The following is a 25709-nucleotide window of genomic DNA, read 5'->3' as shown; positions in this document are numbered from 1 at the left end:
ACACTTTTTAAAATTTATATTATAATCTAGATTTTATTCAGTGCAGTACATATCACAAAATGAGACATAACTATAATATTTGTTTAAAGTAATATTTTAAATGGGTAAAGATGAAAATGTGAAGACTATTCACCTAGAGCAGTTTTAAAAAGCTTAAAATCTAAAAAGACTAGTTCTAGTAGGAAAAAATATCTAAAAATGAAAGTAAAAAAACATAGCAAATTAAAATGAAATGGACTATCAGTCCAGATTCTGCATCTCATTTTTATTGAGCAATCATTATTCATGTTTCAGTTGGCCTCTATAGAGGAAATTTCTTGATCATGGACTTCAGATCATGACATCCAAAAGTTAATTTTAAAGTGGAAAATTATGGAGTGGTCTATGATGTGGCTGAATTATTGAAAAGTTTTAGGAATGAGATAAAGTGATTGTGAGTGAAATAATGCATTTGTTCATTTAATTGGAGGATTTGGAGGTTTAGAGCAAAGACTTGGTTTAATTAGAAGGATTAAAAATTTAATATCTTTCTCTTTTCCTCCACTTTCTGATCTCTGAAATCACTGTGTGTTATGTGGAAATCACCATAACATTATGATTTTAAAAGTAGACTTTCAGACCAGAGGGCAGAAAGCAGAAGCAAGAAGAACTACAATCCTGCAGCCTGTGGAACAAAAACCACATTCGCAGAAAGATAGACAAGATGAAAAGGCAGAGAGCTATGTACCAGATGAAGGAACAAGGTAAAACCCCAGAAAAACAACTAAATGAAATGGACATAGGCAATCTTCCAGAAAGAGAATTCAGAATAATGATAGTGAAGATGATCCAGCACCTCAGAAAAAGAATGGATGCAAAGATCGAAACGATGCAAGAGATGTTTAACAAAGACCTAGAAGAATTAAAGAACAAACAAAAAGAAATGAACAATACAATAACTGGAATGAAAACTACACTAGAAGGAATCAATAGCAGAATAACTGAGGCAGAAGAACGGATAAGTGACCTGGAAGACAGAATGGTGGAATTCACTGCTGTGGACCAAAATAAAGAAAAAAGAATGAAAAGAAATGAAGACAGCCTAAGAGACCTCTGGAACAACAATAAATGCAACAACATTCATATTATAGGGGTGCAAGGAGGAGAAGAGAGAGAGAAAGGACCCGAGAAAATATTTGAAGAGATTATAGTCAAAAACTTCCCTAACATGGGAAAGAAAATAGCCACCCAAGTCCAAGAAACACAGAGAGTCCGATACAGGGCAAAACCAAGGAGAAACATGCCGAGACACATAGTAATCAAATGGGCAAAAATCAAAGATAACGAAAAATTATTGAAAGCAGCAAGGGAAAAATGATAAATAACATACAAGGGAATTCCCATAAGGTTAACAGCTGATTTCTCAGCAGAAACTCTACAAGCCAGAAGGGAGTGGCATGATATACTTAAAGTGATGAAAGGGAAGAACCTACAACCAAGATTACTCTACCCAGCAATGATCTCATTCAGATTCCATGGTTAAATCAAAAGCTTTACAGACAAGCAAAAGCTAAGAGAATTCAGCACCACCAAACCAGCTCTCCAACAAATGCTAAAGGGACTTCTCTAAGTAGGAAACACAAGAGAAGAAAAGGACCTACAAAAGCAAACCCAGGGCTTCCCTGGTGACGCAGTGTTTGAGAGTCTGCCAGCCAATGCAGGGGACACGGGTTCATGCCCCAGTCTGGGAGGATCCGACATGCCGCGGAGCAGCTGGGCCCATGAGCCATGGCTGGTGAGCCTGCACGTCCGGAACCTGTGTTCCACAATGGGAGAGGCCACAACAGTAAGAGGCCCACGTACCACAAGAAAAAAAAAAAAAAAGCAAACCCAGGACAATAAAGAAAATGATCGTAGGAACATACATATCGATAATTACCTTAAATGTGAATGGATTAAATGCTCCAACCTAAAGACACAGGCTTGCTGAATGGATACAAAAACAAGACCCATATATATAGGCTGTCTACAAGAGACCCAATTCAGACCTAGGGACACATACAGTCTGAAAGTGAGGTGATAGAAAAAGATATTCCATGCAAATGAAAATCAAAACAAAGCAGGAGTAGCAATACTCATATCATATAAAATAGACTTTAAAATAAAGAATGTTACCAGAGACAAGGAAGGACACTACATAATGATCAACTGATCAATCCAAGAGGAAGATATAATAATTATAAATATATATGCACCCAACATAGGAGCAACTCAATACATAAGGCAACTGCTAACAGCTACAAAAGAGGAAATCGATAGTAACACAATAATAGTGAGGGACTTTAACACCTCACTTACACCAATAGACAGATCATCCAAAATGAAAACAAATAAGGAAACAGAAGCTTTAAATGACACAATAGACCAGTTAGATTTAATTGATATGTATAGGACATTCCATCTAAAAGAGCAGATTACACTTTCTTCTCAAGTGTGCACGGAACATTCTCCAGGATATATCATATCTAGGGTCACAACTCAAGCCTCAGTAAATTTAAGAAAATTTAAATCATATCCAGCATCTTTTCTGACCACACCACTATGATATTAGATATGAATTACAGGGAAAAAAATGTAAAAACACAAACACATGGAAACTAAACAATACGTTACTAAATAACCAAGAGATCACTGAAGAAATCAAAGAGGAAATCAAAAAATGCCTAGAGACAAATGACAATGAAAACACGACAATCCAAAACGTATGGGATGCAGCAAAAGCAGTTCTAAGAGCGAAGTTTATAGCTATACAAGCCTACCTCAAAAAACAAGAAACATATCACAAACAATCTAACGGTACACCTAAAGGAGCTAGAGCAAGAAGAACAAACAAAACCCAAAGTTAGCAGAAGGAAAGAAATAATAAATATCAGAGCAGAAATAAATGAAATAGAAACAAAGAAAACAATAGCAAAGATCAATAAAACTAAAAGCTGGTTGAGAAGATAAACAAAATTGGTAAACCATTAGCCAGACTCTAAGAAAAAGAGGGAGAGGATGCAAATCAATAAAATTAGAAACGAAAATGGAGAAGTTACAACAGTCACCGCAGAAATACAAAGCATCCTAAGAGACTACTACAAGCAGCTGTATGCCAATAAAATGGACAACCTGGAAGAAATGGACAAATACATAGAAAGGTATAACCTTCCAAGACTGAACGAAGGAGAAATAGAAAATATGAACAGACCAGTCACAATGAATGAAATTGAAACTGTGCTTAAAAACCTTCCAACAAAAAAACTCCAGGGCCAGATGGCTTCACAGGTGAAGTCTATCAAAACATTTAGAGAAGAGCTAACACCCATCCTTCTCAAACTCTTCCAAAAAATTGTGGACAGAGGAACACTCCCAAACTCATTCTATGAGGCCACCATCACCCTGATACCAAAACCAGACAAAGATACTACAAGGAAAGAAAATTATAGACCAATATCACTGATGAATATAGATGTAAAAATCCTCAACAAAATACTAGCAAACAGAATCAAACAACACATTAAAAGGATCATACACCATGATCAAGTGGGGTTTATCCCAGGGATGCAAGGATTCTTCAATATACACAAATCAATCAATTTGATACACCATATTAACAAATTGTAGTATAAAAACCACATGATCATGTCAATAGATGTAGGAAAATATTTTGAGAAAATTCAACACCCATTTATGATAAAAACTCTGCAGAGTGTGGGCATAGAGGGAAACTACCTCAACATAATAAAGGCCGTATATGACAAACCCACAGCAAACATCACTCTCAATGGTGAAAAACTGAAAGCACTTCCTCTAAGATCAGGAACAAGATGAGGATGTCCATTCTCACCGCTATTATTCAACATAGTTTTGGAAGTCCTAGGTGCAGAAATCAGAGAAGAAAAAGAAATAAAAGGAATCCAAATCACAAAACAAGAAGTAAAGCTGTCACTGTTTGCAGATGACATGCAACTATACATAGAGAATCCTAAAGATGCTACCAGGAAACTACTGGGAATAATCAATGAATGTGGTAAGGTAGCTGGATACAAAATTAATGCACAGAAATCTCTTGCCTTCCTATACAGAAATGATGAAAAATCTGAAAGGGAAATTAAGGAAACAATCTCATTACCACTGCAACAAAAAGAATAAAATACCTAGGAATAAACCTACCTAAGGAAGTAAAAGACCTGAACTCAGAAAACTATAAGACACTGATGAAAGTAATCAAAAATGATATAAATAGATGGAGACATATACCATGTTCTTGGATTAGAAGACTCAATATTGTGAAAATGACTATACTACCCAAAGCAATCTACAGATTCAATGCAATCCCTAAGAAATTACCGGTGGCATTTTCTACAGAAATAGAACAAAAAATCTTAAAATTTGTAGGGAGACACAAAAGACCCCGGATAGCCAAAGCAGTATTGAGGGGAAAAAAAAAGAGCTGGAGGAATCAGACTTCCAGACTTCAGACTATACTACAAAGCTACAGTAATCAAGACAATATGGTACTGGCTCAAAAACAGAAACATAGATCCATGGAACAAGACAAAAAGCCCAGAGGTAAACGCATGTACCTATGGTCAACTAGTCTATGACAAAGGAGACAAGGATATACAATGGAGAAAAGACAGACTCTTCAATAAGTGGTGCTGGGAAAACTGGAAAGCTACATGTAAAAGAATGAAATTAGAACACTCCTTAACACCATACACAAAAATAAACTCAAAATGGATTAAAGACCTAAATGTAAGGCCAGACACTATCAAACTCTTAGAGGAAAACATAGGAAGAACAGCCTTTGACATAAATCACAGCAGGATCTTTTTTCATCCACCTCCTAGAGTAATGGAAACAAAAACAAAAATAAACAAATGGGACCTAATGAAACTTCAAGGCATTTGCACAGCAAAGGAAACCATAAACAAGACGAAAAAACAACCCTCAGAATGGGAGAAAATATTTCCAAACAAATTAACAGAGAAAGGATTAATCTCCAAAATATATAAATAGCTCATGCAGCTCAATATTAAAAAAACAAACAAGCCAATCCAAAAATGGGCAGAAGACCTGAATAGACATTTCTCCAAAGAAGACATACAGATGTCCAAGAAGCACATGATAAGCTGCTCAATATCACTAATTATTAGAGCAATGCAAATCAAAACTACAATGAGGTATCACCTCATGCCAGTTAGAGTGGGCATCATCAGAAAGTCTACAAACAACAAATGCTGGAGAGGGTGTGGAGAAATGGGAACCCTCTTGCACTGTTGCTGGGAATGTGAATTGATACAGCCACTATGGAGAACAGTATGGAGGTTCCTTAAAAATCTAAAAATAGGACTACCATATGATCCAGCTACCCCACTACTGGGCATATACCTAGAGAAAACCATAATTCAAAAAGACACATGCACCCCAATGTTCATTGCAGCACTATTTATAATAGCCACGTCATGGAAGCAACCTAGATGCCCATCAACAGACGAATGGATAAAGAAGATGTGGTACATATATACAATGGAATATTACTCAGCCATAAAAAGGAACGAAATTGGGTCATTTGTTGAGACGTGGATGGATCTAGAGACTGTCCTACAGTCTCAGTAAGAGAAAAACAAATATCATATATTAATGCATATGTATGTGGAACCTAGAAAAATGGTACAAATGAACCAGTTTGCAGGGCAGAAATTGAGACACAGATGTAGAGAGCAAACGTATGGACACCAAAGGGGGAAAGCTGTGGGGGGGTGGTAGTGGTGGTGTGATGAATTGGGCAATTGCGATTGAGATGTGTACACTGATGTGTATAAAATCAATGACTAATAAGAACCTGCTGTATTAAAAAAAATTTTCCCTTTTCCCCTTTGTAGCCATACTTTTCTTCACCCCTAACTCTTGGCAAGTTCTAATCTGATTTCTTTTTTTTCTTTTCTTGTTTTTTTCTTTTAGAGAAGAACTAACATTTATTGAACACTTCCCATACACAAGGCATTTTCTTAATCACAGAATATCTGTAACATAGGATATGTATTTTATTTTGCATGACTGCCCCTGCATAGTCTTATTACCCCTATGTTTATTTTTATTTTTTAACATATTTATTGGAGTATAATTGCTTTACAGTGGTGTGTTAGTTTCTGCTATATAACAAAGTGAATCAGCTATATGTATACGTATACCCCCATATCCCCACCCACTCGTGTCTCCCTACCACCCTCCCTATCCCACCCCTCTACGTGGTCACAAAGCACCCAGCTGATTTCCCTGTGCTATGTGGCTGCTTCCCACTAGCTATTTTACATTTGGTAATGTATATTTGTCAATGCCACTCTCTCACTTCGTCCCAGTTTACCCTTCCCCCTGCCCGTGTCCTCAACTCCATTTTTTACGTCTGCATCTTTATTCCTGTCCTGTCCCCAGGTTCTTCAGAACCAGTTCTTTTTTTAGATTCCATATATATGTGTTAGCATACGGTATTTGTCTTTCTCTTTCTGACTTACTTCACTCTGTATGACAGTCTCAAAGTCCATCCACCTCACTACAAATAATTCTGTTTCTTTTTATGGCTGAGTAATATTCCATTGTATATATGTGCCACATCTTCTTTATCCATTCATCTGTCTATGGACACTTAGGTTGTTTCCATGTCCTGGCTATTGTAAATGGAGCTGCAGTGAATATTGCAGTACATGACTCTTTCTGAATTATGGTTTTCTCAGGGTATATGCTCAGTAGTGAGATTGATGGGTCATATGGTAGTTCTATTTTTAGTTTTTTAAGGAACCTCCATACTGTTCTCCATAGTGGCTGTATCATTTTACATTCCCACCAACAGTGCAAAAGGATTCCCTTTTCTCCACACCCTCTCCAGCATTTATTGTTTGTAGATTTTTTGATGATGGCTGTTCTGACCGGTGTGAGGTGATAACTCATTGTAGTTTTGATTTGCATTTCTCTAATAATTAGTGATGTTGAGCATCCTTTCATGTGTTTGTTGGCAATCTGTATTTCTTCTTCGGAGAAATGTCCATTTAGGTCTTCTGCCCATTTTTAGATTGAGTAGTTTCTGTTTTGATATTGAGCTGCATGAGCTGCTTGTATATTTTGGAGATTAATCCTTTGTCAATTGCTTCGTTTGCAAATATTTTCTCCCGTTCTGAAGGTTGTCTTTTCATGTTGTTTATGGTTTTCTTCGCTGTGCAAAAGCTTTGAAGTTTTATTAGGTCCCATTTGTTTATTTTTGTTTTTATTTCCATTTCTGTAGGAGATGGGTCAAAAAGGATGTTGCTGTGATTTATGTCATCGAGTGTTTTGCCTATGTTTTCATCTAAGAGTTTTATAGTGTCTGGCCTTACATTTAGGTCTCTCTAATCCATTATGAGTTTATTTTTGTGTATGGTGTTAGGGAGTGTTCATTCTTTTACATGAAGCTTTCCAGTCTTCCCAGCACCACTTATTGAAGAGGCTGTCTTTTCTCCATTGTATGTTCTTGCTTCCTTTATCAAAGATAAGGTGACCATATGTGCGTGGGTTTATCTCTTGGCTTTCTATCCTGTTTTGTTGATCTATATTTCTGTTTTTGTGCCAGTACCATACTGTCTTGATTACTGTAACTTGGTAGTATAGTCTGAAGTCTGGGAGCCTGATTCCTCCAGCTCCGTTTTTCTTTCTCAAGATTGCTTTAGCTATTCAGGGTCTTTTGTGTTCCCATAGAAATTGTGAAATTTTTCATTCTAGTTCTGTGAAAAGTGCCATTGGTAGTTTGATAGGGATTGCACTGAATCTGTAGATTGCTTTGGGTAGTATAGTGATTTTCACAATGTGGATTCTTCCAATACAAGAACATGGTATATCTCTCCATCTGTTTGTATCATCTTTATTTTCTTTCATCAGTGTCTTATAGTTTTCTGCATACAGGTCTTCTGTCTCCTTAGGTAAGTTTATTCCTAGGTATTTATTCTTTTTGTTGCAATGGTAAATTAGAGTGTTTCCTTAATTTCCCTTTCAGATTTTTCATCATTACTGTATAGGAATGCAAGAGATTTCTGTGCATTAATTTTGTATCCAGCTACTTTACCACATTCATTGATTATTCCCAGTAGTTTCCTGGTAGCATCTTTAGGATTCTCTATGTATAGTTGCATGTCATCTGCAAACAGTGACAGCTTTACTTCTTCTTTTCTGATTTGGATTCCTTTTATTTCTTTTCCTTCTCTGATTACTGTTGTTTAAACTTCCAAAACTATGTTCAATAATAGCTGTAAGAGTGGGCAACCTTGTCTTGTTCCTGATCTTAGTGGAAGTGGTTTCAGTTTTTCACCATTGAGAATGATGTTGCCTGTGGGTTTCTCATATATGGCCTTTATTATGTTGAGGTAAGTTCCCTCTATGCCTACTTTCTGGATGGTTTTTATCCTTCAGTTTGTTAATATAGTGTATCACATTGATTGATTTGCATATATGGAAGTATCCTTGCATTCCTGGGATAAACCCCACTTGATCATGGTGTATGATCCTTTTAACGTGCTGTTGGATTCTGTTTGCTAGTATTTTGTTGAGGATTTTTGCATCTATGTTCATCAGTGATATTTGCCTGTAGTTTTCTTTTTTTGTGACATCTTTTTCTGGTTTTGGTATCAGGGTGTTGGTGACCTTGTAGAATGAGTTTGGGAATATTCCTCCCTCTGCTATATTTTGGAAGAGCTTGAGAAGGATGGGTGTTAGCTCTTCTCTAAATGTTTGATAGAATTCTCCTGTGAAGCTGTGTGGTCCTGGGCTTTTCTTTTTTGGAAGATTTTTAATCACATTTTCAACTTCAGTGCTTGTGATTGGTCTGTTTATATTTTCTGTTTCTTCCTGGTTCAGTCTCAGAAGGTTGTGCTTTTCTAAGAATTTGTCCATTTCTTCCAGGTTGTCCATTTTATTGGCATATATTGTTTGTACTAATCTCTCATATCCCTTTGTATTTCTGCAGTGTCCGTTTTTACTTGTTTTTCAGTTCAAATTCTGTTGATTTTAGTCTTCTACCTTTTTTTCTTGGTGAGTCTGGCTAATGGTTTATCAATTTAGTTTAACTACTCAAAGAACCAGCTTTTAGTTTTATTGATCTTCCCTATCATTTCCTTCATTTCCTTTTCATTTATTTCTGGTCTGATCTTTATGATTTCTTTCCTTCTGCTAACTTTGGGGTTTTTTCTTCTTTCTCTAATTGCTTTAGGTGTAAGATGAGGTTGTTTATTTGAGATTTTTCCTCTTTCTTGAGATAGGATTGTATTGCTATAAACTTCCCTCTTAGAACTGCTTTTGCTGCATCCCATAGGTTTTGGCTCATTGTGTTTTTATTATCATTTGTTTCTATTTTTTGATTTTCTCTTTGATTTCTTCAGTGATCTCTTGGTTCTTTAGTAGCATATTGTTTAGCCTCCATGTGTTTGTATTTTTTACAGGTTTTTTTCTGTAATTGACATGTAGTCTCATAGCATTGTAGTCGGAAAGGATACTTGATACGATTTCAATTTTCTTAAATTTACCAAGGCTTGATTCGTGACCCAATATATCATCTATCCTGGAAAATCTTCCATGAGCACTTGAGAAGAAAGTGTATTATGTTATTTTTGGTTGTAATGTCCAATAGATATCAATTAAATCCATCGTGTTTAATGTGTCATTTAAAGCTTATGTTTCCTTATTTATTTTTATTTCGGTTGATCTGTCCATTGGTGAAAATGGGGTGTTAAAGTCCCCTACTGTTATTGTGTTACTGTCGATTTCCCCTTTTATGGCTGTTAGTATTTGCCTTATGTATTGAGGTGCTTCTGTGTTGGGTGCATAAATATTTACAATTGTTATATCTTCTTCGTTGATTGTTCCCTTGATCATTATGTAGTGTCCTTCTTTGTCTCTTGTAACATTCTGTATTTTAAAGTCTATTTTGTCTCATATGAGAATTGCTACTCCAGTTTTCTTTTGATTTCCATTTGCATGGAATATCTTTTTCCATCTCCTCACGTTCAGTCTGTATGTGTCCCCATGTCTGAAGTGGGTCTCTTCTACACAGCATATATTTGGGTCTTGTTTTTGTATCCATTCAGCCAGTCTATGTCTTTTGGTTAGAGCATTTAATCCATTTACATTTAAGGTAATTACTGATATGTATGTTCCTATTACCATTTTCTTAATTGTTTTGGGTTTGTTATTGTAGGTCTTTTCCTTCTCTTGTTTTTATTGCCTAGAGAAGTTCCTTTAGCATTTGTTGTAAAGCTGGTGTGGTGGTGCTGAATTCTCTTAGCTTTTGCTGGTCTGTAAGGTTTTAATTTCTCTGTTGAATCTGAATGAGAACCTTGCTGGGTAGAGTAATCTTGGCTGTAGGTTTTTCCCTTTCATCACTTTACATATGTCCTGCCACTCCCTTCTGGCTTGCAGAGTTTCTGCTGAAAGATCAGCTGTTAACCTTATGGGGATACCCTTGTATGTTATTTGTTGCAACCTTGCTGCTTTTAATATTTTTTCTTTATATTTAATTTTTGATAGTTTGATTAATATGTATCTTGGCATGTTTCTCCTTGGATTTATCCTATATGGGACTCTCTGTGCTTCCTGGATTTGACTATTTCCTTTACCATATTAGATACGCTTTCTATTATAATCTCTTCAAATATTTCTCAGTCCCTTACTTTTTCTCTTCTTCTTCTGGGACCCCTATAATTCGAATGTTGGTGCTTTTAATGTTGTCCCAGAGGTCTGTGAGACTGTCCTCAATTCTTTTCATTCTTTTTTCTTTATTCTGCTCTGCGGTAGTTATTTCCACTATTTTATCTTCCAAGTCACTTATCCATTCTTCTACCTTAGTTATTCTGCTATTGATTCCTTCTAGAGAATTTTTAATTTCATTTATTTGTTGTTCATCATTGTTTGTTTGCTCTTTAGTTCTTCTAGGTCCTTGTTAAATGTTTCTTGTATTTTCTCTGTTCTATTTCTAAGGTTTTAGACCATCTTTACTATCATTAGTCTGAATTCTTTTTCAGGTAGACTGCCTAGTTCCTCTTCATTTGTTTGGTCTGGTGGGTTTTTACTTTGCTCCTTCATCTGCTGCGTATTTCTCTGTCTTCCTATTTTGCTTAACTTACTGCATTTGGGGCCTCCTTTTCTCAGACTGCAGATTCGTAGTTCCCATTGTTTTTGTTTTCTGCCCCCAGTGGATAAGGTTGGTTCAGTGGGTTGTCTAGGCTCCCTGGTAGAGGGGGTTGGTGCCTGTGTTCTGGTGGATGAGACTGGATCTTGTCTTTCTGGTGGGCAGGACCATGTCCGGTGGTTTGTTTTGGAGGGCCTGTGAACTTATTATGATTTTAGGCAGTCTCTCTGCTAAGGGGTTGGCTTGTTTTCCTGTCTTGCTAGCTGTTTGGCATGGGGTGTCCAGCACTGGATCTTTCTGGTTGTTGAGTGGAGCTGGGTCCTAACGTTGAGATGGAGATCTCTGAGAGAGCCCTCACCAACTGATATTACGTGGAGCTGGGAGGTCTCTGGTGGACCAATTTCCTGAACTTGGCTCTCCCACCTCAGAGGCACAGGCCTGACACCCAGCTGGAGCACCAAGACCCTGTCAGCCACACAGCTCAGAAGAAAAGGGAGAAAAAAAGAAAGAAAGGAAAATAATAATAATAAAATAAAATGTAGTTATTAAAATAAAATTTAAAAATATTACTAAAATAAAAATGAAGAAGAGAGCAGCCAAACCAATAAACGAATCCACCAATGATAACAAGCGCAAAAACCTATACTAAGATAAACATAAAAATCAGAAACTAGTCAGTCGTATACAGCAAACCCCTAGTCTACAATTGCTTCCAAACTCCACCACCTCAATTTTGGGACAATTCATTGTTCAGGTATTCCACAGAATCAGGGTACATCAGTTGATTCTGGAGATTTAATCCACTGCTCCTGAGACTGCACAGAGAAATTTCCCTTTCTCTGTTCACACAGCTCCTGGGGTTCAGCTTTGGATTAGGCCCCGCCTCTGCATGTAGGTCACCTTCTGGCATCCGTTCTTCGCCCAGAGAGGAGGGGGTTAAAGAAACGGCTGATGAGGGGACTCTGGCTCACTCAGGCCGGGGGAGGGAGGGGGTACAGAATGCAGGGCGAGCCTGCAGTGGCAGATGCTAACATGACGTTGCACCAGCCTGAGGCGTGCTCTGTGTTCTCCCAGAGAAGTTGTCCCTGGATTAGGGGGTGCTGGCAGTGGCGGGCTGCAAAGACTCCTGGGAGGGGAGGTATGGATAGTGACCTGTGCTTGCACATAGGATTCTTGGTGGCTGCAAAAGCAGCCTTAGCATTTCATTCTCATGTCTGGTGTCTACGCTGACAGCCACGGCTCACGCCCGTCTCTGAAGCTCATTTAGGCAGTGTTCTGAATGTCCTCTCCTTGCGCACCCAAAAACAATGGTCTCTTGACATTTAGGCAGTTCCAGACTTTTTCCCGGACTCCCTCCCGGTTTGCCGTGGCGCACTATCCCCCTTCAGGCTGTGAAGCTGCCTGTGTTCATGCAGCCAACCCCAGTCATCTCCCCAGGATCTGACCTCCAAAGCCTGAGCCTCAGCTCCCAGCCCCCACCAGCCCCAGCGGGTGAGTAGACAAGCCTCTCAGTCTGGTGAGTGCTGGTCGGTGCTGACCCTCTGTGCAGGAATCTCTCCGCTTTGCTCCCTGCACCCCTGTTGCTGTACTCTCCTCCATGGCTCCAAAGCTTCCCCCCCCCACCCCCCGTTTCCACCAGTGAAGGGGCTTCCTAGTGTGTGGAAACTTTTCCTCCTTACAGCTCCATCCCAGAGGTGCAGGTCCCATCCCTATTCTTTTGTGTCTGTTTTTTCTTTTTCTTTTGCCCCACCCAGTTATGTGGAGAGTTTCTTGCCTTTTGGGAAGTCTGAGGTCTTCTGCCAGAGTTCAGTACGTGTTCTGTTGGACTTGTTCCACATGTAGATGTATTTTTTATGTATTTGTGGGGAGAAAGGTGATCTCTACATCTTACTCCTCTGCCATCTTGAAGGTCCTCCAACACATTGTATTTACACTACTGAAGATTTGCAATGAACCCTTACCTCTCAACTAGGGGGAAAAAGAAGTCCATCATTAAATAATCTGTGGGGCAATGCTATGTTTAACTATTCTCATTGTTTGATTTTAACTACCTGTTTGTATCAGGAAACTGATTCACATCCTCTGAATGCCATCTAAAATTACAACCTAAAATCTAAGTGTATTTGTTGTCAAACACTAAGTACCATTTAGGAAAAAAAGGAAAAGTTCCTGGCCATCGGTATCTTTGTCATTGCTTTAAACAGACTTTTCCTTTTTCTTATGAAGAATTTCAAATATCACCAGCTCTAGTAGCAGTCATAAAAGTTTACCTGTCGTGGTGAGCTCTGTTTCATGAACATTTCCAAAATTTGTACTTGCAAATCCAACATTAATCTGTCGGGAAAGAAATTAGATTCTGAGAAAACCAGACATCTGAAACTTTTCTCATTTTGCTTTTCGGAATATGCCTTATTTTTATCTTATAACTAGTGTTTCTATAGATTAAAACTTTAATAGGTCTGCTCTTAATTTATTGAATGAGTTATATATTCACATTGTTCAAAAATCTAAGGTCACGTTGATTCTTGTCATTCTAGCCAGTGGAGAGAGGAAAAGAGCAGATGTCCAGAGCCAGAGTTTCCCTCTTAATTAAGGAAGACAGAAGTTGTACACATCACTTCGGATTATACTTCAGTGCCAATAGCTTAGTCACATATGTACAACTACAGGAGCTTAGGGATATGGCTTTCCTGTGTGGGCAGCCAGGACCCAAATCAAATTCTATTACTGTGGAAGTAGAGAAGAATGATATTAATGGACATCTGGTAGCCTTCAACCACCAGAGAATGCCTATTCCCAAGTCACTGGAGCCTGTATAACTACAAAGCCTATGCTCTTTACATTTCATATCCAGATGTACTGGCAAGGAAATTATTTTATTGTGTCATCTTTATAAATATACTCTCTTCCCAGTAGCCCTTCACTAACTGAGGATTTAAAAAGAAAAGTTACCTGTTTTTAGTATACCATTTTTTTTTTTTTTTTAGTATACCGTTTGTTACTTTTGGAATACTGGATTTCCCTCCCACTAAGTTATAGTAGACATGAATTTTAGGTAGCAAGCATATAATAAAAGGATTTATTGAATTTGGAAATCACATTAACATAATAGTACAACTAGCCCATCCAAGCAAGAATCTCTGCTGTAGCAATTCTGGTAAGTGACTCCTTAATCATTGTCAAAGCATTACTTCTTTGAGGTAGAGCACACTCTATTCATGAGGCAGTCCATTCCTTTGTTGGATAGAGTCTGATTGAAATGTTCTTCCTTAATTAAACAAAAATCTCTTTCCCATTAATATTCACTCAATAGCTTTAGTTTATGCCTTCTAGAGCTTCACTGTTCTATATGACTGCCACTAGACTCATGTGACTATATAAATTTAAATTAAAATTAGTTAAAATTAAATAAAATTGAGAATTCTTCAGCCACACTATTGAGCACATTTAAAGTCTTAATAGCCCTATGTGGCTAGTGGCTACAATACCAGACACTGTAGAGAACATATTTGTTATTGCAGAAAGTTCTTTTGGACAGTAGTATATCCAGAGAAAAAGAAACTAAATCTATTATGATTATTAATTGCCCTTCTAACATCAAAAATACATTGTCTTTTTTTCTTTTTTTTGGAAACGTCAGCTTAAAAATCACTTTAATTCAATTAAAAATATCAACATCTTACTTTGTTTCATGCTCTATTTTGAGAATTCAGAATAAAGTAGTGGACAAAACAAAGATTCTTGTCCCCATGGAGGTTTCATTTTAAGAGAGAAAGATAACCAAAGACAGACAAATCAAATAAACAAAACAAAAGCCATAATAAATAAGTAAAATATGTAGTTTGTAAACTCTGATAAGTCCTATGGAAATAAAAAATGTAGGGGAAGGGGAGGGACGTGTAGGAATAGATGTGATTTGAAGTTTTAAATAGAGTCATCAGAATAGGCTTCACTGAGGTGGTATTTGAGCAAGGACTTGAAAGAGGTAAGGGAATTAGCCCTGTGACTGTTTTGGGGAAGAGTGTTCCAGGTAGAAAGAACAGCCAGGGCAAAGAGCACAGCAAAATAGTCATTGTGACTGGAGCAGAGTGAACAAGGAGGGGTATAATAGCAGATGAGGACATCACAGCAGTGTGAGGGAGGGTTGTACACAGCATTGTAGACCCTTATAAGCACTTTGTGGAGCCATTGTAGAGTTTTGAGAAGAGAAGTGAAGTTTTTTGACATAGTTTTTAAAAGCTAAATTCTGCTGTAACGTTGGGAATAGGCTTACAGCAGGGTATATACCCATATATATATAGTAAAGGTAAAACCATGAAGTTATATTTATTACTTTGCACAGTTTATAAAATTATTTCCTGACCCCTTATCATCATAATTTCCATTGTATTCTCTAGTTGGCATGATCCAGTTACAAGAGTCCTTCTTAAAATGTGGCTCCAAGAATAGAACACAATACCCCAAATAATGTGACAAGAGACGTATATAAGACAATTACATTTCATGATATAAACACTATTTTTCTAATGCTACATTTAAAGATTTTGTTAGATGTTTTTAATTAGTCACATCTCTTGAAGATTTTTTTTTTTTTTTTTTTTTTTTTTTTTTTGCGGTACGCGGGCCTCTCACTGTTGTGGCCTCTCCCGTTGCGGAGCACAAGTTCTGGACGCGCAGGGTCAGCAGCCATGGCTCACGGGCCCAGCCGCTCCACAGCATGTGTGATCTTCCCGGACCGGGGCACGAACCCGTGTCCCCTGCATCGGCAGGCGGACTCTCAACCACTGCGCCACCAGGGAAGCCCTCTTGAAGATTTTGATCGAATTAAATCCCTGATGATTTTTTTTGATTTATTAACAGAAGTTTCCTAAATCATGCAGTTTATTATTTTGAAATTAAATGCAAATCTTATGTTTATCCTTGTAAAGTTTATCTGTGTTTTTATTTTTTTCTTCCTTACACAGTGTATCCTAGTGTTTTTAGTTTAATGTTTAATATTAGCCATTTTATAGCTTTATTTAAACTTTAAATATAATAAGTATTAGTTCTATGCTTTCACTCATATTATCAACACATTTTTGTAAGACAAGGACAAGAGCAGAGCACTGTGTCATTCCATTGCCTGGAATTTCCATTTAGCTGGAAAGATGGTAACTTGGGTGAAAGAATAGAAAAAATACTCATTTTCCAAGTTAATACTGAAGCATTAATTAATTCTCATTTAGTACAATTCTAACAGTTTCTAAAATCACTATCTTTACTATGAATAAAGTTTACAGAGAACTTTTCAATATGCTTAAAATACCCATAAATTCCTATCCAGTCTGCCCTCAGGCATTACCTATGTGGTCCTATCTCCTATTTTTCATCCCTTTCTCTCTCTGCTCTTGCTACTCAGGGACTCCTTCATGTCCCTCATACTTACCAAGCATGCTCCCTCCTCAGGCCCCCTGCATATCCTGTTCCCTTGTGTCCATAATGCTGCTCCCTGACCAGATACCTGAATATATAACCCCAAAACTTCCTTTAAATGTATCCTGAAATTTCATTTCTTACAGAAGCCTTCACTCTCTACTTTATATAATATTGCAATAAGCCTTAATATTTCCTAGCCCCTTGCCCACTTTATTATTCTTCACATTAATTTACATTTTCTAACACAATAAACTATTATTTTGGCTACTGTCTTTCCCTTGCTATGGGATCATATGATCCATGAGAGAGGGGCTTCTGTTTCCTTTAGTTTACTGCTGTATTTCCAGCACTTAGAATTGTGCTTTGCACATAATATGCAATTAGTAAATATTTGTTGAATGAATAAATCATCCTATCTCCTGGGCCTATCCCCTTAAATAATTTGATTTGATTAGCTGATTGTGGAAATCCAAGAAGAAAAATCAGTAAAGAAAATCACTAAAACCTCATACAGTTTCTCAATGAAGCCAAAGAATCTACTTGTTCCAAAATTGCAACTGACTTGTCACCACCAGAATCCACCCTTGTTCACATAATAAACATTATGTGAATTAATCATGAATAAAATGAAAGATGATCTTCAAAACTTAATTTGACTGTAGATTTTAATATTGTTTACACATAAATATTTTATCAGTTATAAATGAGAACTGGAATTTATTTGATTTGTTTTCTTTCTTCTGTAGTTTACTTTATTTGGGATACTAAAGAGCACAGAACTAGGGTGTGAAAAATATAAAAATTGAAATATTATTTGGTATATAATTTAGTTAAACCACATTGAAAAAAAAACTTTTAAGAAAGCAATTTGATATTCATTGTTAATCTGACTGGAGCCTTGGTGGTAAAGCGTGTGGTGATGGGGAGAGCCTGCAATTGAGAATGAACAGGTCAGTTAACAGGTCAAAATATTTCAATAAATAAAATCCAGACAAGCTTTTTAGATAAATACCCACAATCTTGGTCTTTGGAGAGTTAACTAGTTACTTCCAAGAAAAATGTACCAGTCCCACTCATAAATTCCAAATTTGGTACAGAGATGATTTGGACAGAAACATGATTTGGTGCAAGTTAATCCTTCCTGTTTTGAACTTCAGACACTGGAAACTAAAACCCATTGTTTAATGATTTCTGAAGTCATATGACCAACGAAAACGTTTCTGCTCTAAATCTGTTTTTACTGATATTGGGTGGATATCTCCTGCATCCATTCATCAGGAATACTTACATTCCACATTCTGTTAACCTGGAAGTACAAATAGTTAGGTATGTCCAAATTTTAGGAAGTCCTAACTAAAGATTAAAATACTGGCATGGGGATTATTTTATTTCCAAGTTGGTTCTTTGTTTGCATTTTAATAATTTAAATATTTGGTTACTTCATTTTCAATAGAAAGAGTGGTAAAAAGAATGAGAATGACATGAATGAGCATAAAGAATTTCTGAATTTGATTATATATGCTTTCACTTAGTTCTTATTCATATGGGCAACATGAAAATCTCTTTTGAATAAACTAAAAAAATTTTTAACTAATAAAATTTTTTGACCTGTATTTGATAACTTTAATAAGGATGCAATGTGTGTAAACACATGTTGATGAATTGAGAATTAAATTAGAATAATGCATAGGTATTATCTTGTACCTTCAAATATACATTAATAGGATCCAGATCAAAGTATTTTAATTGATTGAAATCGTATGATTGAAACTACATTTGCAAAAGGAGCTCTTGAAAATGCTAATTTTAGTGATAGTCCTGTATCTGCATTACTGAAAACCTTAAAATGTATTCTTCTATTCCACACAGCAGTATTTTCACATTTTAACTATGGATTTTGAAGCACATAGATTCGATTAATTGCATTCAGACATATGTTCTTTTCTTCTAAGACATTACACCAAAGAAGTCAGAAAATGCATTAGGAAAGCCATACACGTCTTGATGCTTATCAATGCTATTAGAAAAAATAAAATTCTCTTTCCAAGCCTAAGGTTTTAAAAGTGATTTTCAGTTGGAAATCATATTTGTCTATTCTATCTTAAAGCAACTAAAATAGAATTTACAATTAAATTAAAGACTTCAATGGAACAATAAAAGGAAAAAAGCAATCTCACTGATAACAATAAACCAAAATAACCTGCTTAATAAAAGTTGTCAAAAATTATAAAAGAATATTTTGGAATAACGCATATATCCATTTGAAAGTTCGTCCTTAGAGAGCAGAGAATCTGCTACGTCTCAAGAGCTCGGTAAACATTTAGAGAATAAAAGAATGAGTAAATTAATGAAGTTTAAGGAACTTGATGTACTTTACAAATTCTCATCTTCTGTTCCCTCATAAATTAGTGGAAAGAGGATAAAATTGAAGTGCTATACACACCTTGGAAATCTAGTCCATTGGTCTATACAACAAAGAGAAATAAATCAAAAGGAGGTATGCAGCTTAACCTGAAAGGTTCACAATCATTCCGAAGTACAAAAGACAAAACTATAAACTGATGAAATAAACTACTGTATATTTTTAAAAATTAATTTATTAAATGAACATTTATTGAACATCTACACTACACAAGGCACAATAAAAATTCAGAGGAATTGTAAATATCTGTGGAAATAAAAAAAGGAAAGTCACAGTAAAAAACACTGAAAATTATTAACACATTATGAAGTAGTGAGCTTATCTTTTTAAAAGATTTTTTAAAGGATGACTGTACCATTAAAAGTTTAAAATTCTAATCACAATAACTTCCCTGTTCTATTTCTGTATTTACCACATTCTGAATTTCAGAAATTCAGTTTCCCACATAACCTGAAGGGAAGAATGATCTATCTACTTATCAGTACATTTAACATTATAAATTAATGATTTTTTTAAATATTTGCATCTCATTTGCTTTATTTTTTAAATCTTCCAAATTGTTTTTCAAAAAAGCTATACCCATTACCACTAGAAATCTGCAAGTTTATCCACATCCTCATTCGTACATGGTACTATCAGACTTTCAATTTTAGTCATTCTAATGGTTATGTGGAGGTATTTCACTGTGGTTTTGATTTGCATTCCTTTAGTTACTAATGAGGATGAGCATATTTTATTTGCTTATTTGTAATACATATTTTTTGGCTAAATATCTGTTCAGTCTTTGCCCGTGTACTAATTAGGTTGTCTGCCTTCGTGATATTGAGTTGGAAGAGGTTTTTGTTTATTTGTTTTTCTGTTGCACAAATTCTAGATACAAGTCCCTTATCAGAACTACTTTTTCAAAATATTTTGTCTCAGTCTGTGCTTTGACATCTCATTTTCTTAAATTTTATTTTATAGTTTGTAAGGTTATTTTGTCCTCTTTAAAAATTATTTGTCTAAATGAATGTCACTAGATTTTCTCCTATTTTTATCTAGACATTTTATAGTTTTGTTCTCAAATTTAGCTCTGTGATCTATTTCTGGATATTTTTTGTTAAAGTAACAAAATGGTGTAAGAGAAGCATCTGAGTTCTAGCACCATTTATTGAAAAGATTATCCTCTTCCACTGACTTGCCTTGGAAACTTGATCAAAATTCAATTGACCATATGCATGTATGGATTTTATTTTGTTAATCTGTATGTTTATCTTCATGCCAGTACAACACTATCTTGATTACTATAGCTTTATGTAAAAGCTTGAAGTCAGGTAGGTGAGATCCTTAAATTTTGTTCTGTAATTGATTTTTATATATTGACTTTGTATCCTGTGACATTGCTCAACTCAGTTATTAGTTCTAGTTGCCCTTTGTTAATTCTGTAGGATTTTCTACATAGATGATCATCTTGTCCACAAATAAAAACAGTTCTGTCTCTTCCTTTTCAATCCATTTCCTTTTAATTTTGTTTTTCTTGCTGTTTATTGCACTGGCTAAATCTCCAGTACAGAGTAGAATGGAAGAATACCCATCTTTACCTTGTTCCCAACTTACGGGGAGAGCAATCATGTTTTCACCTTTAAATATCATGTTAGCTTTAAAATTGTCATATTTGTCCTTTATCTAGATGCCTTATAGCAAGCTCCCTTTTATATCTCATTTACTGAGGCTTTTTAAATTATGAATGTTGAATTTTCACAAATGTACTTTTCCCTGCATCTGAGATGATCCTCTGGTTTATTTGTTTTATTAGTATAAATAATTACATGATACCAGGATAATATAACCCTGCAGAGACCACTCTGTGCAGTCATTGATCTCTCCAGGCAATAGTTACCAGCTTTTGGGGCGTGCTACTACTTTTAACTTCCATGACACAAAAAAATATACATCGTGTATTAACAGGAATTGTTATCAACTGATCGTGGTGTAATCTATATAAGTTGCTTTATCTTAAGATTTAGTTGGTACATTTAAAAACATGATTTTTACTTTAATTTTTATTATTTAAACAAACAAAAGAATAAAGAAAATTGTGCATTGACCCTCATATGGCCATCAGCCAGATTTAGCAATCATCAAAACTTTGCCTATTTGTTTCTTCTGTTAGTTTTCATCTTTTCCTTTTCCTTGCTGAATTTTTTTTTTTAAACATCTTTATTGGGGTATAATTGCTTTACAATGGTGTGTTAGTTTCTGCCTTATAACAAAGTGAATCAGTTATACATATACATATGTTCCCATATGTCTTCCCTCTTGCGTCTCCCTCCCTCCCACTCTCCCTATCCCACCCCTCCAGGCTGTCACAAAGCACCGAGCTAATATCCCTGTGCCTTGCGGCTGCTTTCCCCTAGCTATCTACCTTACTACGTTTGTTAGTGTGTATATGTCCATGACTCTCTCTCGCGCTGTCAAAGCTCACCCTTCCCCCTCCCCATATCCTCAAGTCCGTTCTCCAGTAGGTCTGCATCTTTATTCCTGTCTTACCCCTAGGTTCTTCATGACATTTTTTTTTCCTTAAATTCCATATATATGTGTTAGCATACGGTATTTGTCTTTTTCTGTCTGACTTACTTCACTCTGTATGACAGACTCTAGGTCTATCCATCTCATTACAAATAGCTCAATTTCATTTCTTTTTAAGGCTGAGTAATATTCCATTGTATATATGTGCCACATCTTCTTTATCCATTCATCCGATGATGGGCGCTTAGGTTGTTTCCATCTCCGGGCTATTGTAAATAGAGCTGCAATGAACATTTTCGTACATGACTCTTTTTGAATTTTGGTTTTCTCAGGGTATATGCCCAGTAGTGGGATTGCTGGGTCATATGGTAATTCTATTTGTAGTTTTTTAGGGAACCTCCATACTGTTCTCCATAGTGGCTGAACCAATTCACATTCCCACCGGCAGTGCAAGAGTGTTCCCTTTTCTCCACACACTCTCTAGCATTTACTGTTTCTATATTTTTTGATGATGGCCATTCTGACTGGTGTGAGATGATATCTCATTGTAGTTTTGATTTGCATTTCTCTAATGATTAATGATGTTGAGCATTCTTTCATGTGTTTGTTGGCATTCTGTATATCTTCTTTGCAGAAATGTCTATTTAGGTCTTCTGCCCATTTTTGGATTGGGTTGTTTGTTTTTTTGTTATTGAGCTGCATGAGCTGCTTGTAAATTTTGGAGATTAATCCTTTGTCAGTTGCTTCATTTGCAAATATTTTCTCCCATTCTGAGGGTTGTCTTTTGGTCTTGATTATGGTTTCCTTTGCTGTGCAAAAGCTTTGAAGTTTCATTAGGTCCCATTTGTTTATTTTTGTTTTTCCATTACTCTAGGAGGTGGGTCAGAAAGGATCTTGCTGTCATTTATGTCATAGAGTGTTCTGCCTATGTTTTCCTCTAAGAGCTTTATAGTTTCTGGCCTTACATTTAGGTCTTTAATCCATTTTGAGCTTATTTTTGTGTATGGTGTTACGGAGTGATCTAATCTCATACTTTTACATGTACCTGTCCAGTTTTCCCAGCACCATTTATTGAAGAGGCTGTCCTTTCTCCACTGTACATTCCTGCCACCTTTATCAAAGATAAGGTGTCCATATGTGCGTGGGTTTATCTCTGTTCATATGTGCGTGGGTTTATCTCTGGGCTTTCTATCCTGTTCCATTGATCTATCTTTCTGTTTTTGTGCCAGTACCATACTGTCTTGATTACTGTAGCTTTGTAGTATAGTCTGAAGTCAGGGAGCCTGATTCCTCCAGCTCCTTTTTTCGTTCTCAAGATTGCTTTGGCTATTCGGGGTCTTTTCTGTTTCCATACAAATTGCGAAATTTTTTGTTCTAGTTCTGTGAAAAATGCCAGTGGTAGTTTGGTAGGGATTGCATTGAATCTGTAGATTGCTTTGGGTAGTAGAGTCATTTTCACAATGTTGATTCTTCCCATCCAAGAACATGGTATATCTCTCCATCTATTTGTATCATCTTTAATTTCTTTCATCACTGTCTTATAATTTTCTGCATACAGGTCTTTCGTCTCCTTAGGTAGGTTTATTTCTAGATATTTTATTCTTTTCGTTGCAATGGTAAATGGGAGTGTTTTCTTGATTTCACTTTCAGATTTTTCATCAAGAGTATATAGGAATGCCAGAGATTTCTGTGCATTAATTTTGTATCCTGCTACTTTACCAAATTCATTGATTAGCTCTAGTAGTTTTCTGGTAGCATCTTTAGGATTCTCTATGTATAGTATCATGTCATCTGCAAACAGTGACAGCTTTACTTCTTCTTTTCCGATTTGGATTCCTTTTATTTCCTTTTCTTCTCTGATTGCTGTGGCTAAAACTTCCAAAACTATGTTGAATAAGAGTGGTGAGAGTGGGCAACCTTGTCTTGTTCCTGATCTTAGTGGAAATGCTTTCAGTTTTTCACCATTGAGGATGATGTTTGCTGTGGGCTTGTCATATATGGCCTTTATTATGTTGAGGAAAATTCCCTCTATGCCTACTTTCTGCAGGGTTTTTATCATAAATGGGTGTTGAATTTTGTCGAAAGCTTTCTCTGCATCTATTGAGATGATCATATGGTTTTTCTCCTTCAATTTGTTAATATGGTTTATCACATTGATAGATTTGCGTATATTGAAGAATCCTTGCATTCCTGGAATAAACCCCACTTGATCATGGTGTATGATCCGTTTAATGTGCTGTTGGATTCTGTTTGCTAGTATTTTGTTGAGGATGTTTGCATCTATGTTCATCAGTGATATTGGCCTGTAGTTTTCTTTCTTTGTGACATCCTTGTCTGGTTTTGGTATCAAGGTGATGGTGGCCTCGTAGAAGGAATTTGGGAGTGTTCCTCCCTCTGCTATATTTTGGAAGAGTTCAAGAAGGATAGGTGTTAGCTCTTCTCTAAACGTTTGATAGAATTCACCTGTGAAGCCATCTGGTCCTGGGCTTTTGTTTGTTGGAAGATTTTTAATCACAGTTTCAATTTCAGTGCTTGTGATTGGTCTGTTCATATTTTCTATTTCTTCCTGATTCAGTCTTGGCAGGTTGTGCATTTCTAAGAATTTGTCCATTTCTTCCAGATTGTCCATTTTATTGGCATAGAGTTGCTTGTAGTAATCTCTCATGATTTTTCTTATTTCTGCAGTGTCAGTTGTTACTTCTCCTTTTTCATTTCTAATTCTATTGATTTGAGTCTTCTCCCTTTTTTTCTTGATGAGTCTGGCTAGTGGTTTATCTATTTTGTTTATCTTCTCAAAGAACCAGCTTTTAGTTTTATTGATCTTTGCTATCATTTCCTTCATTTCTGATCTGATTTTTATGATTTCTTTCCTTCTGCTAGCTTTGGGGTTTTTTTGTTCTTCTTTCTCTAATTGCTTGAGGTGCAAGGTTAGGTTGTTTATTCGAGATGTTTCCTGCTTCTTAAGGTGGGCTTGTATTGCTATAAACTTCCCCCTTAGAACTGCTTTTGCTGCATCCCATAGGTTTTGGGTCGTTGTGTCTCCACTGTCATTTGTTTCTAGGTATTTTTTTATTTCCTCTTTGATTTCTTCAGTGATCACTTCATTATTAAGTAGTGTATTGTTTAGCCTCCATGTGTTTGTATTTTTTACAGATCTTTTCCTGTAATTGATATCTAGTCTCATGGCGTTGTGGTCAGAAAAGATACTTGATACAATTTCAATTTTCTTAAATTTACCAAGGCTTCATTTGTGACCCAAGATATGATCTATCCTGGAGAATGTTCCATGAGCACTTGAGAAAAATGTGTATTCTGTTGTTTTTGGATGGAGTGTCCTATAAATATCAAGTCCATCTTGTTTAATGTATCATTTAAAGCTTGTGTTTCCTTATTTATTTTCATTTTGGATGATCTGTCCATGGGTGAAAGTGGGGTGTTAAAGTCCCCTACTATGAATGTGTTACTGTCGATCTCCCCTTTTATGGCTGTTAGTATTTGCCTTATGTATTGAGGTGCTCCTATGTTGGGTGCATAAATATTTACAATTGTTATATCTTCTTCTTGGATCGATCCCTTGATCATTATGTAGTGTCCTTCTTTGTCTCTTTTAATAGTCCTTATTTTAAAGTCTATTTTGTCTGATATGAGAATTGCTACTCCAGCTTTCTTTTGGTTTCCATTTGCATGGAATATCTTTTTCCATCCCCTTACTTTCAGTCTGTATGTGTCTCTAGGTCTGAAGTGGGTGTCTTGTAGACAGCATATATAAGGGTCTTGTTTTTGTATCCATTCAGCCAATCTGTGTCTTTTGGTGGGAGCATTTAGTCCATTTACATTTAAGGTAATTATCGATATGTATGTTCCTATTCCCATTTTCTATATTGTTTTGGGTTCGTTATTATAGGTCTTTTCCTTCTCTTGTGTTTCTTGTCTAGAGAAGTTCCTTTAGCCTTTGTTGTAAAGCTGGTTTGGTGCTGCTGAACTCTCTCAGCTTTTGCTTGTCTGTAAAGGTTTTAATTTCTCCATCAAATCTGAATGAGATCCTTGCTGGGTAGAGTAATCTTGGTTGCAGGTTTTTCTCCTTCATCACTTTCAGTATGTCCTGCCACTCCCTTCTGGCTTGTAGGGTTTCTGCTGAGAGATCAGCTGTTAGCCTTATGGGGATTCCCTTGTGTGTTATTTGTTGTTTTTCCC

This window comes from Monodon monoceros, unplaced genomic scaffold (assembly GCF_005190385.1).
Source record: "Monodon monoceros isolate NGI ecotype Baffin Bay Population unplaced genomic scaffold, NGI_Narwhal_1 Super_Scaffold_2, whole genome shotgun sequence".
Classification (NCBI taxonomy): Eukaryota; Metazoa; Chordata; class Mammalia; order Artiodactyla; family Monodontidae; genus Monodon; species Monodon monoceros.
The sequence above is the reverse complement of the archived record's forward strand: the minus strand, read 5'-3'. Positions refer to the sequence as shown.